The 12,686-nt window shown below is 43.2% G+C and overlaps 1 pseudogene; it reads right to left on the bottom strand.

Annotated features, from left to right (window-relative positions):
* Positions 1 to 5,563: 5,563 nt before the first annotated feature.
* LOC129486689 (small ribosomal subunit protein uS19-like) lies at positions 5,564 to 6,034 on the bottom strand (annotated as a pseudogene).
* Positions 6,035 to 12,686: the final 6,652 nt, after the last annotated feature.

Here is a 12,686-nt window from a genome sequence, read left to right as displayed (position 1 = left end):
CTGACCTAACTGGATGTACAAATGGAACATACATTAATCTTTACCTCACAACATATATAAACATGAACATCATGCATATTATAGACCCAAATGTGAAAAATAAAACAAATCTTTTAGAAGATAAAATGTGACATGATCTCCATGACTTTAAGGTTTGATAAGATTTGCTAAACAGAATACAGAAACCACTAAGCCTTTTTGGAGAAGATGTAGGATAATTGTAACATATGTTTGTTGGGTAGAATATAAATTAATTCAACTACCTTGGAACAGTGTGACAGTATTTACTAAAGTCGATTATATTCCAACTATTTCATTTCTAGATATGTGCCTTATCTTATATTCCAGCTATTTCACTTCTAGATATGCACCCAATATAAATATGTACATAGGTACACCAAACACTTGAATAAAAATGTTCATGGCAGCTTTATTATTATTATTTTGAAATGGAGTCTTGCTCTGTCGCGCAGGCTGGAGTGCAGTGGTACAATCTTGGCTCACTGCAAACTCTGCCTCCTGGGTTCAAGCAATTCTCCTGCCTCAGCCTCCTGAGTAGCTGGGATCACAGGTGTGCGCCACCACGCCTGGTTAATTTTGTATTTTTAGTAGAGATGGGGTTTTGCCATGTTGGCCAGGCTGGTCTTGAACTCCTGACCTCAGGTGATCCACCCTCCTTGGCTCCCAAAGTGCTGGAATCACAGGCGTGAGCCACCATGCCTGGCCCATGGCAGCTTTATTAAAGTCAAAGCCAGGAAGCAAGCTAAAAGTCCATCAACAGTAGAATAGATAAATAAATTTGATACTTTCATACTACAGAATGCTATACAGCAATGAAAATGAATAAATTATTGCTACATGCAACAACATGGATGAATTTCACAAGCATAATTTTGAGCAAAAGAAGTCAGATATAGATGAATACGTGCTATATAACTATCTAAAGTTCAAAATGGGCAAAACTAATCTATGCTGTTAGAAGCAGGACAGTGGTTTCTTTTAGGTGGTGGCAGTTAATGGCTAAGAGGGGTTATTCAAGAGGTTCCAGCTATGCTAGGGATATTCTGGTTTTTTTAACCAGGAAGGTGGTTACTTGATTGTGATAATTCTTTATGCTATACATGTATGATATATACTTTCTGTATTTATGTTTACTTCAACTGTTTTTAAAAAGTTATTTTTAGAAAAGCATTTAAAATGTTCTGTTTTGCCAAGCACAGTGGCTCACACCTGTAATCCCAGCACTTTGGGAGGCTGATGCGGGCAGATCACTTGAGCTCAGGAGTTCGACACCAGCCTGGCCAACATGTTGAAACCCCGTCTCTACTAAAAATACAAAAATTAGCCGGGCGTGGTGGCGCGTGCCTATAGTCCCAGCTACTCGGGAGGCTGAGGCAGGAGTATTGCTTGAACCCATGAGGTGGAGGTTGCAATAAGCCGAGGTTATGCCACTGCACTCCAGCCTGGGTGATAAATACTCTCTCAAAAAAAAAAAAAGTTCTGTTTTATCTATCTATGTCTTGTAGTCTTTTTCTTTTTAAAAATTTGAAAAACATTTGTATTAATATATTTTGTAGAGATGGGGTCACACTGTGTTGCCCAGGCTGGTCTTGAACTCTTGGCCTCAAGCAATCCTCCCACTTCACCCTCCCAAAGTGCTGGGATTACAGGCATGAGCCACCATGCCTGGCCTCTAGTAGTCTTTTTCTGACTTTTCAACCCCTTTTATCCTTCCTACACAATTTCCTATCCCCTTACTCTAAAAATATTTTCCTTCCATAATTCCTTTTGCATGTTGGACCCTAATTTCGTTCCTCAACAGGTATGTCTTGAGTGTCTACCACATGCCAAGCACATAGCCAAAGTGATTATGATAGTGAATAAGTTGGCAAAGAGCTGTCTTCATAGAGCTTTAGCTTCCAGGACACAGAGGCTTCTGGGCAGGCAATTGATTCCCCAAAGCTTTAGATTAAGGGCAGCTTCTCAAAATCTACTGTTTGTACCCATTAATGACTCTGTCACTCCTTGCATTGTCCCTGTGTAAAGCCTCAGCATAATCTTTGACAATTTCCTCCAACCCACATTCAAAGATTTACCTCAATCTGCCCATTTCTACCTCCAAAATGTGCTCATCCATTCCTCCTTTTTTCCAGCCCTGATGCTTTTCATCCAAGTTGAAGTCCTTACTAATTCTGTTGCAATGGTGTCAGTTCATTTGCAGAAACAGCCACTCAAGCTAGTTTCAGGAGAACTCGGATTCAGGTAACTAACACACTGTTGAAAAATCTGGGAAAGATATTTGAAGCAGAGCTACCAGGAACAAACCTAACTCTTGGAATCCTATTACCTCTGTGTAAAAAAAAAAAAAAAAAAAAAAAAAAAAAAACTGGAAAGCTACCATTGCCATGCAGAAGTCCTTGAATGAAGAAGCAAATGACCCCAGCACCAAGCAGCCTCTGTATCACCCATGGAGGCTACATGAATCCTTGTCCAGAACTCTAGCTACAAAGAAATGTGTGAATTACAGTCTTCAGGTTTCTGACACTACCAGCACAGGCTGGAATGGATGCTGAGTAGGGCTGGCCTCCACGTCTCCCTCTCCTCCCAGCGCTGCCTCCCAGCTTCCCTGCTCTCCCCTACAATTCCATTCTCTTTCTTGCTGCTGACTCTAATCACATCACTCCCCAGCTCAAAAGCCTCAGGTAACTCACCATTTCCTTATCTGTCATTCAAGGCCCTCTGTGATGAGACCCCAACTTGTATTTCTGGTGTATGTCCTACTCCACTTCTACAATTTTCTTGACTCCATTTATTCCCCCGCCACTCCCCAAATGTATTCTGCCCTTTCCCACCTGATGCCCGTGTGCATCCTCTGTCCTTCTCACCATCATTTCCCATTAAAATGGAAAATGGCCTTCTAGGCCCATTTCAAATATCCCTTCCTTTCTCCTTTGATCCCCTTAACCAAAGTGGCCTGTCACCCCAGCTAACTTCTAACACATTGTGGAAGAATAACTATTCAGACTGCATCTGTGGACAGATGTGGGCTGGAATCCTAGCTAAGCCTGGGCAAGTGAGATCTTCCTGGACTCCAAGGCTTAGTGTCCTGCTCTGTAAAATGGGGCTAATAATGGTACCTATTTCATAGGCAGGTTGGAAGGACTGGTTGAGATCAGCTACCAGTGCCCACCTCTACAGATTGTAACAAATCCATGAGTATTGTCTTGTTCACCTTTGCACCCCTCACCCAGGTGCTCAATAAATACTCAAGTAATAAATGGACAAGCCAAACCAAGCAGCAATGTCGACCTTACGGAATCTAAGATCAAACCAATGTAATACTGGGCCCCCTGCTCAGGGGTTAGCTTAGGACACAGGTATGAGCAGGTGAAGAGTTTCCACTTGGTTTATCAAGTCAGGAGAAAATAGAAACTAAGAGGCTTAACGGTTGGCCTGCAGCACAACCTCATGGTGCAGACTACAGCGAGTAAGCATGTTTTGTGGATCAAACCCAGTTTAGATTCCCCACAAAAGCCTTTATTTGGAGAGCTCTCATCTCTGCGTTCAGAGAAGTAGGCTCCTGAACACAGAAAGGTGGAAGGAGGCAGGAGGTCTCGGACCAGGTACTTTCCCATCTTAGCCTGAGTAGACAGAATTCCATGTGATGCCGGAGGAGTGAAAATTGCTACAGTCTACCTTGGAGACCCAAGGTAGACCTTTGGCAGAAGGTGCATATACCCTGTGGCCCAGCACTTCCAGGTCTCTACTCTAGACAAGGAGATGTGTCTAGATGTGTCTCCTTGTGTCTCACAAGGAGATATGTCCAAAGAAATGCATTGCTGCATTATTTACAAAATCAAGAAATTAAAGCAGTCTGAGTATCCATTAATGGTGAATAAATAAAATTTGATGCATTTGAATGTTAAAATATAAACTGGCAAATGCAAAGGCATGAGCAAGATTTTTGTGTATCAATATGGACAGATTTCAAAAGTATAATATTGAATGAAGAAAAATGCAATCAATATGATACCATTTAAAGATATAAAAGCAGCCTGGCACAGTGGCTCACGCCTGTAATTCCAGCACTTTGGGAGGCCAAGGTGGGTGGATCACTTGAGGTCAGGAGTTCGAGACCAGCCTGGCCAACATGGTGAAACCCTGTCTCTACTAAAAATACAAAAATTAACCAGGCATGGTGGTACATGCCTGTAGTCCCAGCTACTTGGGAGGCTGAGGCAGGAGAATCACTTGAACCAAGAAAACAGAAGCTACAGTGAGCTGATATCATGCCACTGCACTCCAGCCTGAGCGATAGAGCAAGACTCCATCTCAAAAATAAATAAATAAATGAATAAGATATAAAAGCAATACTGTAATATTATTCAGAGCTACATGTCTGTACAAGTTTTGAACAATGGGCTGAAGGGATACATGCTAAATTCATTGCAGTTACTTTTGGGAAGGGGAATTTGGGAACCAAGAGGACTTAAATTTTATCTGTATTGTTTTCTGTCTTTCAAATATAAATAAGTTTAGAGTTTTGAAGGACAAATATTAATCACTGAATTCAGGATGATGGTTGGGGTATAAGGATACTTTTCTATCTTAAAAAGTATTTTTTTCTCAGAAAACAAAAATACGGCTTCTGTAGTCTGGTTTGGGATACATGTGTATGTTGTGTTGTATTGTGTTGGGCAGGGAGGGACTGGTGAAAAACTTTGACTATGATCCATTAGAAATATTCTCTTGCTGACAACAGAAATTAATCATTGCCACGGCATTGAAATTCCAACAGTTGGCTGAGGCTTTTAAACACCTACAGCCCTTTTTGACCCTTTGATGGAAGCTGTGTCCTCTCGATTCTAGGGGGGGGAAATGCACATACACAGTTTGACATATAATTTCAGGGGTGTTGTAGCCCTTAGGTGAAGAGTCTGCACTGCTGCAGAATATCATGTGGTTGGCTTGTTCTGACCTTTAGAACAGTTAAGTAGAAATGCATAACAGAGAGACCAAGAAGACTTATTAAAATAAAATATAAATACAACCTTCTCTTGGAAGAAAGAAGGTTCGGACTCTCAATCTGTGTGTGTGTGTGTGTGTGTGTGTGTAACTGTTGAAGCCCTAAAAAAATAAGCACAGCTTCTCACGAGCTCTCAGTTTGCCTCCTGAACTGTAATGTAAACAAGTCAGATCATTCTGGGAAACTTGAGACTTAGGGAGCCCAGCTTCTGCCAGTGTAAATGCCAGCATTCGGGTCCTTGAAATGAGCCTCCCTCAGCCTGGAGCAGGAAATTTAGAGAAACACGTTGGGCCTTGCAGAAGGACTGCTCTGTTTGCTCTCCCTGCAGGGACCATGCGGTGGGCAGACTTTGGTCAGGATGAGCAGCTTGCTCAGGGCACGGCCAGCCTCCAACATTCCTTGCTGGAAGGCCTTGGGGATTCACCCAACCTCCCTAACGGGGACAGAGTCTTCCCATCCAACGCCCAGGCAGTCCTCTTTTCCCTGCCGACCTTAGGCTGGGATTAAGATGGTTTTTTATTTATTTATTTATTTATTTTGGAACCATGTGCGCCTTTATTAGCTGAGCCACTACTTGAGAGGGATGAAGCAGGAGGAGTGGGTGGCCCCGATGCCAGGCCGGCCGTGCTTTACCGGCTTGTAGGTGATGGAGAACTCGCCTAGGTAGTGGCCGATCATCTCGGGCTTGATCTCCACCTGGTTGAAGGTCTTGCCGTTGTAGACGCCCACCATGCTGCCCACCATCTCGGGCAGGATGATCATGTCCCGCAGGTGCGTCTTCACCACTTCCGGCTTCTCCATGGGCGGCGCCTCCTTCTTGGCCTTGCGCAGGCGCTTCAGCAGGGAGTGCTGCTTCCGCCGCAGGCCCCGGTTCAGCCGCCGCCGCTGGCGCGCACTGTACAGCTACATCAGCTGCCCGTAGGACATGTCCAGCAGCTGGTCCAGGTCCACGCCGCGGTAGGTGAACTTGCGGAAGGTCTGCTTCTTCTTCTGCTCTACTTCTGCCATCTTGCTGGATCCTCAGAAAAGCAAGATGGTTTTTTAAACTAAATTTCATTTATTTATTTATCTATCTATTTATTTATTTATTTAGAGACAAGGTCTCACTCTGTCAGCCAGGCTGGAGTACAGTGGTACAATTATAGCTCACTGCAACCTCAAACTCCTTGGCTCAAGCAATCCTCCTGCCTCAGCCTCCCCAGTAGCTAGCACTACAGGCATGCACCACCATACCCGGATCTTTTTTTTTTTTTTTTTGTAAAGATGGGGGTCTTGGCCAGGTGCAGTGACTCACACCTGTAATCCCAGCACTTTGGAAGGCCGAGGTGGGTGGATCACCTGAGGACAGGAGTTTGAGACCAGCCTGGCCAACATGGTGAAACTCTGCCTCTACTAAAAATACAAAAATTAGCTGGGCCTAGTGGCCGGTGCCTGTAATCCCAGCTACTTGAGAGGCTGAGGCAGGAGAATCGCTTGAACCCGGGAGGAAGAGGTTGCAGTGAGCTGAGATGGCGACACTACACTCCAGCCTGAGTGACGGAGCGAGACACAGTCTCAAAAAAAAAAAGATGGGGAGTCTCACTATGTTGGCCAGGCTGATCTCAAACTCCTAGCCTCAAGCAATTCTCCTACCTCAGCCTCCAAAAATGCTGGGATTACAGGTGTGAGCCAGCGTTCCTGGCTGTAAACATTTTTTTTTTTAATCATTTTGGTCTGGAGACAGGATACGTCATTTAAAAAACCATTTTGGTATTTGGAGTTTATTAATTTCTTTCAAATAAAGAAAAATAGAGAAAATTTAATTTTTTTTTTTTTACATAGAGTCTCACTCTGTGGCCCAGGCTGGAGTACAGTGGCGCGATCTCAGCTCACTGCAACCTCCACCTCCCGGGTTCAAGCAATTCTCCTACCTCAGCCTCCCAGGTAGCTGAGATTACAGTTGCACGCCACCATTCCCAGCTAATTTTTGTATTTTCAGTAGAGAAGGGGTTTCACTATGTGGCCAGACTGGTCTTGAACTCCTGACCTCAGGTGATCCGCCCATCTCGGCCTCCCAAAGTGCTGGGTTTAATTTTAACTTTTAAAACAATTCTGATAATATTTAGGTCTGCTGCATCTTTTCTAGTTGACGCAAACATCTGTTGAGTTGGAGTGACGAACTGCCAGCACCCCCAGAGCACTGAGCTTCTTGTCAAGCAAGCTTGTTGGCAGGGCTGTGGCCAAAACACTAGGGGATGCATTTGATATTTAGAGGAAACTTAATCACTTCCAAAGACCCAAAGTCAGATGTAGCCTTAAATATTTTATACAAAAAATATTTGAAAAAAAAGGTGACTTGGCAATAAATCACAGCATGGTACTCATTAAGGTTACTTGCTGACTCATTAAAGTTGAAATAATGATCCAGTTGTCAAGATATAGATACAGATATAGATATAGATACAGATATAGATAATTATTGTTGTTGTTGTTTTTAACCTGTTCTGTAACTTTGCCAGGGGGAATTGTTTGGGGATTAGATAAAACCAGAGGGACCCTAAAGCACAATGAGCTCAATTCAAATCCAGGGAAGTGAGGGGCCATGGGACACTAACACAGGGCCCTCACTCCACTTATGTTGAAACAATTAAAAGAATTTTTTTTGAGACAGGGTCTTGCTTTATCACCCAGCCTCAGATGCACTGGTGCAATCACAGCTCACTATGGCCTGGAACTCCCAGGCTCAAGCAATTCTCCCGCCACAGCCTCCCAAGTAACTGGGACTGCAGGTGTGCACCACCATGCCCAGCTAATTTTTTTTATTTTTTGTAGAGATGGGGTCTCGCTATGTTGCCCAGACTGTTCTCAAACTCTGGGGCTCAAGCAATCCTCCCACCTCAGCCTCCCAAAGTGCTGAGATTACAAGCGTGAGCCACTGCGCCAGGCAAAATAAGAAAAATTAACGCCTCCATTCCTATAGCAATGTAACTCTCTTTAAAAATTCCACCTCTGCAGATGGGGGCGGATCTTTAAAAATTCCTTGTCTATAGACAGGCTTTGGCTCCTGGGCCTCCCCGGAATCTCCTGCAGGAGTTCTTGTTCAGAAACCTTTGCGGCAAACGCACACAGCACTCGGGTGCCAGCTCTCCCGTGAAAACATCTCTACCCCAAAGAGACTATCCACAGTGGCCCTCCTCTTGCCTTCATTTTGCTTACAGGCTCCATTCTGTTAAATTTGGAAGCCGTGGCAGACGTCAGTGACTCCTTTCTAGAGCTGTGGTTCTCACACTTGAGCTTTAGAATCATCTGGAGGGTTTATTAAAACCTAGACGGCTAGCACCCCCACCCTGAGTTTCTAATTCTGTCACTCTGTTGTGAGGGCCCAGAATTTGCATCTCTAATCAGTTCCCAGGTGATGCTGATGCTGCCAGTTCTATGACCACTCTTGGAGAACCACTGGTCTATGCATTTCATCTAAAATATCCTCATTCCTCAGTTTGGGTCTGATCCCAGAATGTAGGCTCAAAGACAACCTTCTCTACACAATCATCATGGGAGGAAGGGGATGGAGCAGATGGCCCTATAGTTATCCAGTGAAACATACATGGAGTCCAGAGTTATGTATAAAACAACCCTTTCACGTACAGTTGAACATTCCCACCTGATAGACCTCAAAGGGGCCAAGAGTCTGGAGTTGCTCATCTGCTCCTCTCTCAACAGCTTGCCCTTCTTGGGTTTCTTTCACTAACAAGGGCTTCGTTGTGACCCTCCAGCATCCAGGCGGCAGCTCCTTACCTTTTTCTGTACCTAAACTCAAGGACATGAGAGGAGAAGCAGTCCTGCCACTGCACAATAATGGGTCAGTGCTGCTAACCTCTCTGGTAACACTGCGTTACCCTTCAAAGGTGGGTTTAATGCTGGGAATCTCTACTGAAGTAGCTGTGAAGATTTCAGACAGGGAGTTTTGTAATCTTCAGAACACACCTGCTCAGCAAGCTGTTACCTTTACCTACAGCTGGAGGTGGCCCACACATGGGACATATTAACGCTGGTTAGTATGCAATTCCCTAGCAGTGGTTCCCCAACCTGGCTGTCATTAGAGTCACCTGGGAAACACTTTTAAAAATGTATTTATTTTTTTAAATAGATTTAGGGGGCACAAATTTTGTGACACGGATATATTGCATAGTGGTGAAGTCTAGGCTTTTGTGTAACCATCACCCTAATAATGTACATTGTGCCCATTATGTAATTTCTCATTCTGCACCCCCCCCACCTTTCCAAGTCTCCAATATCTATTATTTCACTCTCTATGAGAAGCATTTTTAAAATGCATATTCTGAAAAATATGTACAACACAAAAGGCAAGGGTATATTTGTTTCCTTAATATATAAAGAGTGCTTACAAATCAACAAGAAAAGCCTGTTAATTCAATAAAGAAAAAGGACAAAAGGTATGAATAGCAGTTCACATGCTCATAAAAGTTCAAAATATTTGTAAACAGATAAAAATATAATTGTTATCACTCATTATTAAAGTCATGGACATTTAAAATGTTGAGGTACCATTTTCCACCTCCCAGATTGGCAAAAGTTAAAAAAATTCAGCAATCCACTGTGTTGTGCAGAATGTGGAGAAAGGACACGCTCCACGTGGGAGTGGATGTTGACATAACCTTTTTGCATGGCAGCTCATCAATATCTATCAAAATGCTACAGGCATCTTCCTTGGTCAGAGACAGCTAAAGGAATAAAAGCAACAAAACAAAACAAAAAATGCTACAGGCATATTCCTTGGTCAGAGAAAGCTAAAGGACTAAAAACAACAAAACAAAATAAAAAATGCTGCAGACATATTCCATTTGACCCAATGATTTCGCTGCTCTGAGTTCACTGCAGTGATATCCTAATGCATGTATAAAAATGCATCTACAGGAAGTTCATAGCAGCATTGCTCATAATGGCACAACCCATAGGCAACTTAAATGTTTATCAATAAGCAAGGGGTTAAATAGACTACACCATGGCTAGCCACTGAATCTCTATGCCACTGCAGAAAAGGATGATGTCTGCTATGGTCTAAATGTATTCCCTGAAATTCATGTGTTGAAATTTAAGGGCTCATGTAATAGAATTAAGAAGTGGGGCCGTGGCCGGGCATGGTGGCTCATGCCTGTAATCCTAGCACTTTCAGAGGCCAAGGTGGGTGGATCACGAAGTCAAGAGATCACGACCATCCTGGCCAACATGGTGAAACCCTGTCTCTACTAAAAATACAAAAATTAGCTGGGCGTGGTGGCTCATGCCTGTAGTCCCAGCTGCTAAGGAGGCTGAGGCAGGAGAATCGCTTGAACCCGGGAGGCAGAGGCTGCAGTGAGCTGAGATCATGCCACTGTACTCCAGCCTGGGCAACAGAGCGAGACTCCATCTCAAAAAAAAAAAAAAATTACCCAGTCTTGGGTATTTTGTTATAGCAGCACAAACAGACTAAGACAATGTTGATCTGTGATCATATAACAATCTCCAGGATGTGTTGTTAAGTGAAAACAAGGTTCAATACAGTGTTGGTAGAGTACTTTCATTTCTGTGAAAATATGGGTGATATGGACATATGTACATATATACGTATTCAGAAATATGTGTAGACCATTTATGGCAATAGGTTGCCTTTGAGCAGGAAGACTGACACGCTCTTACTTTTAACATTGATAGTCCTTTTGCAGTGTTTGAATTTATTTTTACCATGAGCATGTGTTATTTCATTGAATAATAATAATTTAAAAATCATATTCTTGGGCTTTTCTAGACCATCTGGGAGTAGGAGGCAAAAATATATGTTTGTTAAAAAAAAAAAAACAAAAAACTCCATTTGGGGAAATGGTTGATTCTAGGACTGGGACAGGGAATATACAAGATGATTCCCAGGCATCTTATAGTGCCAAAAAGAATGAAGCATCACACAACCAAAAGGACGGGGCATGTTCAAGGGACACAGGAGCCAATCTGAAAGAGCTTTCCATGGCCAAAGCTGGACATTTCGAGCAATAAAATAAATAACATAGTGGTGAATTATAACCCAGGATATAAAATAAACATCTGTGAGCCCATATTGGTATACATAAACGACTGAATAAATAAAGGGGGAAGAAGAGGCATATCTCCCTTACAGAAGAATTCCAAGAATTCCAAACACTTTATGTAGATATTCCCTTCTCCAGAAAGGAAGGCTTAATTCCCACCTCCACCTTGACTGTGGGTTTCACTTTGTGACTCTCTTCCAAAGAATACAGTGTTGTGGGAGGGGATTGCTGGCGGAATAATTTTAGAGTGGAGAAAACTGGCAGTCCTTTCCCTGGCCAGGTAGCCAAAGATTGGCAGTCAAAGTTAGTAAGTTATGTTGATAGTGTCTACCTTTGATATGATGTGATAAGAAGGCTACTTCACCCCTGCAGTATTCTTCCCTAAATCCATAACCTCCATCTGATCATGAGAAAAACATCAGATAAACCCAAATTGAAGGACATTGTACAAGATACCCAAAAAGTACTTTTCAAAACTATCAAGGGCCAGGCGCAGTGGCTCACGCCTGTAATCCTAGCACTTTGGGAGGCCAAGGCGGGTGGATCACCAGAGGTCAGGAGTTTGAGACCAGCCTGATCAACATGGCAAAACGCCATCTCTACTAAAAATACAGAAAATTAGCTGGGCGTGGTGGTGCATGCCTGTAGTCCCAGCTCCTGGGAAGGCTGAGGCAGAAGAATCACTTGAACCTGGGAGGCAGAGATTGCAGTGAGCCAAAATCGCTCCATTGTACTTCAGCCTGGGCGACAAAACAAAACAAAACAAAAACAAAAACAAAACAAAACAAAAACTATCAAGGTTATGAAAAACAAGAAAACTCCACAAAACTGTCACAGACCAGAGGAGACCAAAGAGACATGATGACTAAATGTGATATGGTACTCCAGATGGGATCCTGGAATGAGAAAATATTAGTAGAAAAACTAGTGAAATCCAAATAAAGTGTAGAGCTTAGTTAATAATTAGAAACAAAACTTCAGGCAGTTCTTCTGTAGCCAGCTTGGCTCCAGGCTGCCATGAAGCACTTAGAGGCCCTTCAACAGGGTGGAGGTTCTCAAAGTTAAGTGTGCAATAGAACCCCAAGAGAGTTGCTAGTCCTGTAGATCCCACGATGGGCATTCTGATTAAGTACATCCATGGCAGGCTTGTGAATATGCTTTTTTATTATTATTATTTTAAAGACACGGTCTCATTCTGTCACCCAGCCTGGGATGCAGTGGCACAATCTCGGCTCACTGCATCCTCCGCCTCCCGTGCTCCATCTATCCTCCCACCTCAGCCTCCCGAGTAGCTAGGACTACAGGCACACACCACCATGCGCAACTAAATTTTTTTGTATTTTTTTTGTAAAAATGGGGTTTCATCATGTTGGTCAGGCTGGTTTCCAACTCCTAGGCTCAAGTGATCTGCCTACCTGGCCCTCCCAAACTGCTAGGGTTATAGGCATGAACCATTGTGCCCAGCATTCTTTTTTAAAAAAAAAAAACAAGAGCCAAGTTTTTTATTTGCTCACCTTGGAAGTACAGTACTCTTTGATGACATTCTTGGCCTTAGATTCTTTGCCATAGCCCTTAACTACCCCAGAACTGCAACCAACCAC

The sequence above is a fragment of the Symphalangus syndactylus genome, chromosome 7, assembly GCF_028878055.3.
Source record: "Symphalangus syndactylus isolate Jambi chromosome 7, NHGRI_mSymSyn1-v2.1_pri, whole genome shotgun sequence".
NCBI lineage: Eukaryota > Metazoa > Chordata > Mammalia > Primates > Hylobatidae > Symphalangus > Symphalangus syndactylus.
The sequence above is the reverse complement of the archived record's forward strand: the minus strand, read 5'-3'. Positions and strand labels throughout refer to the sequence as shown.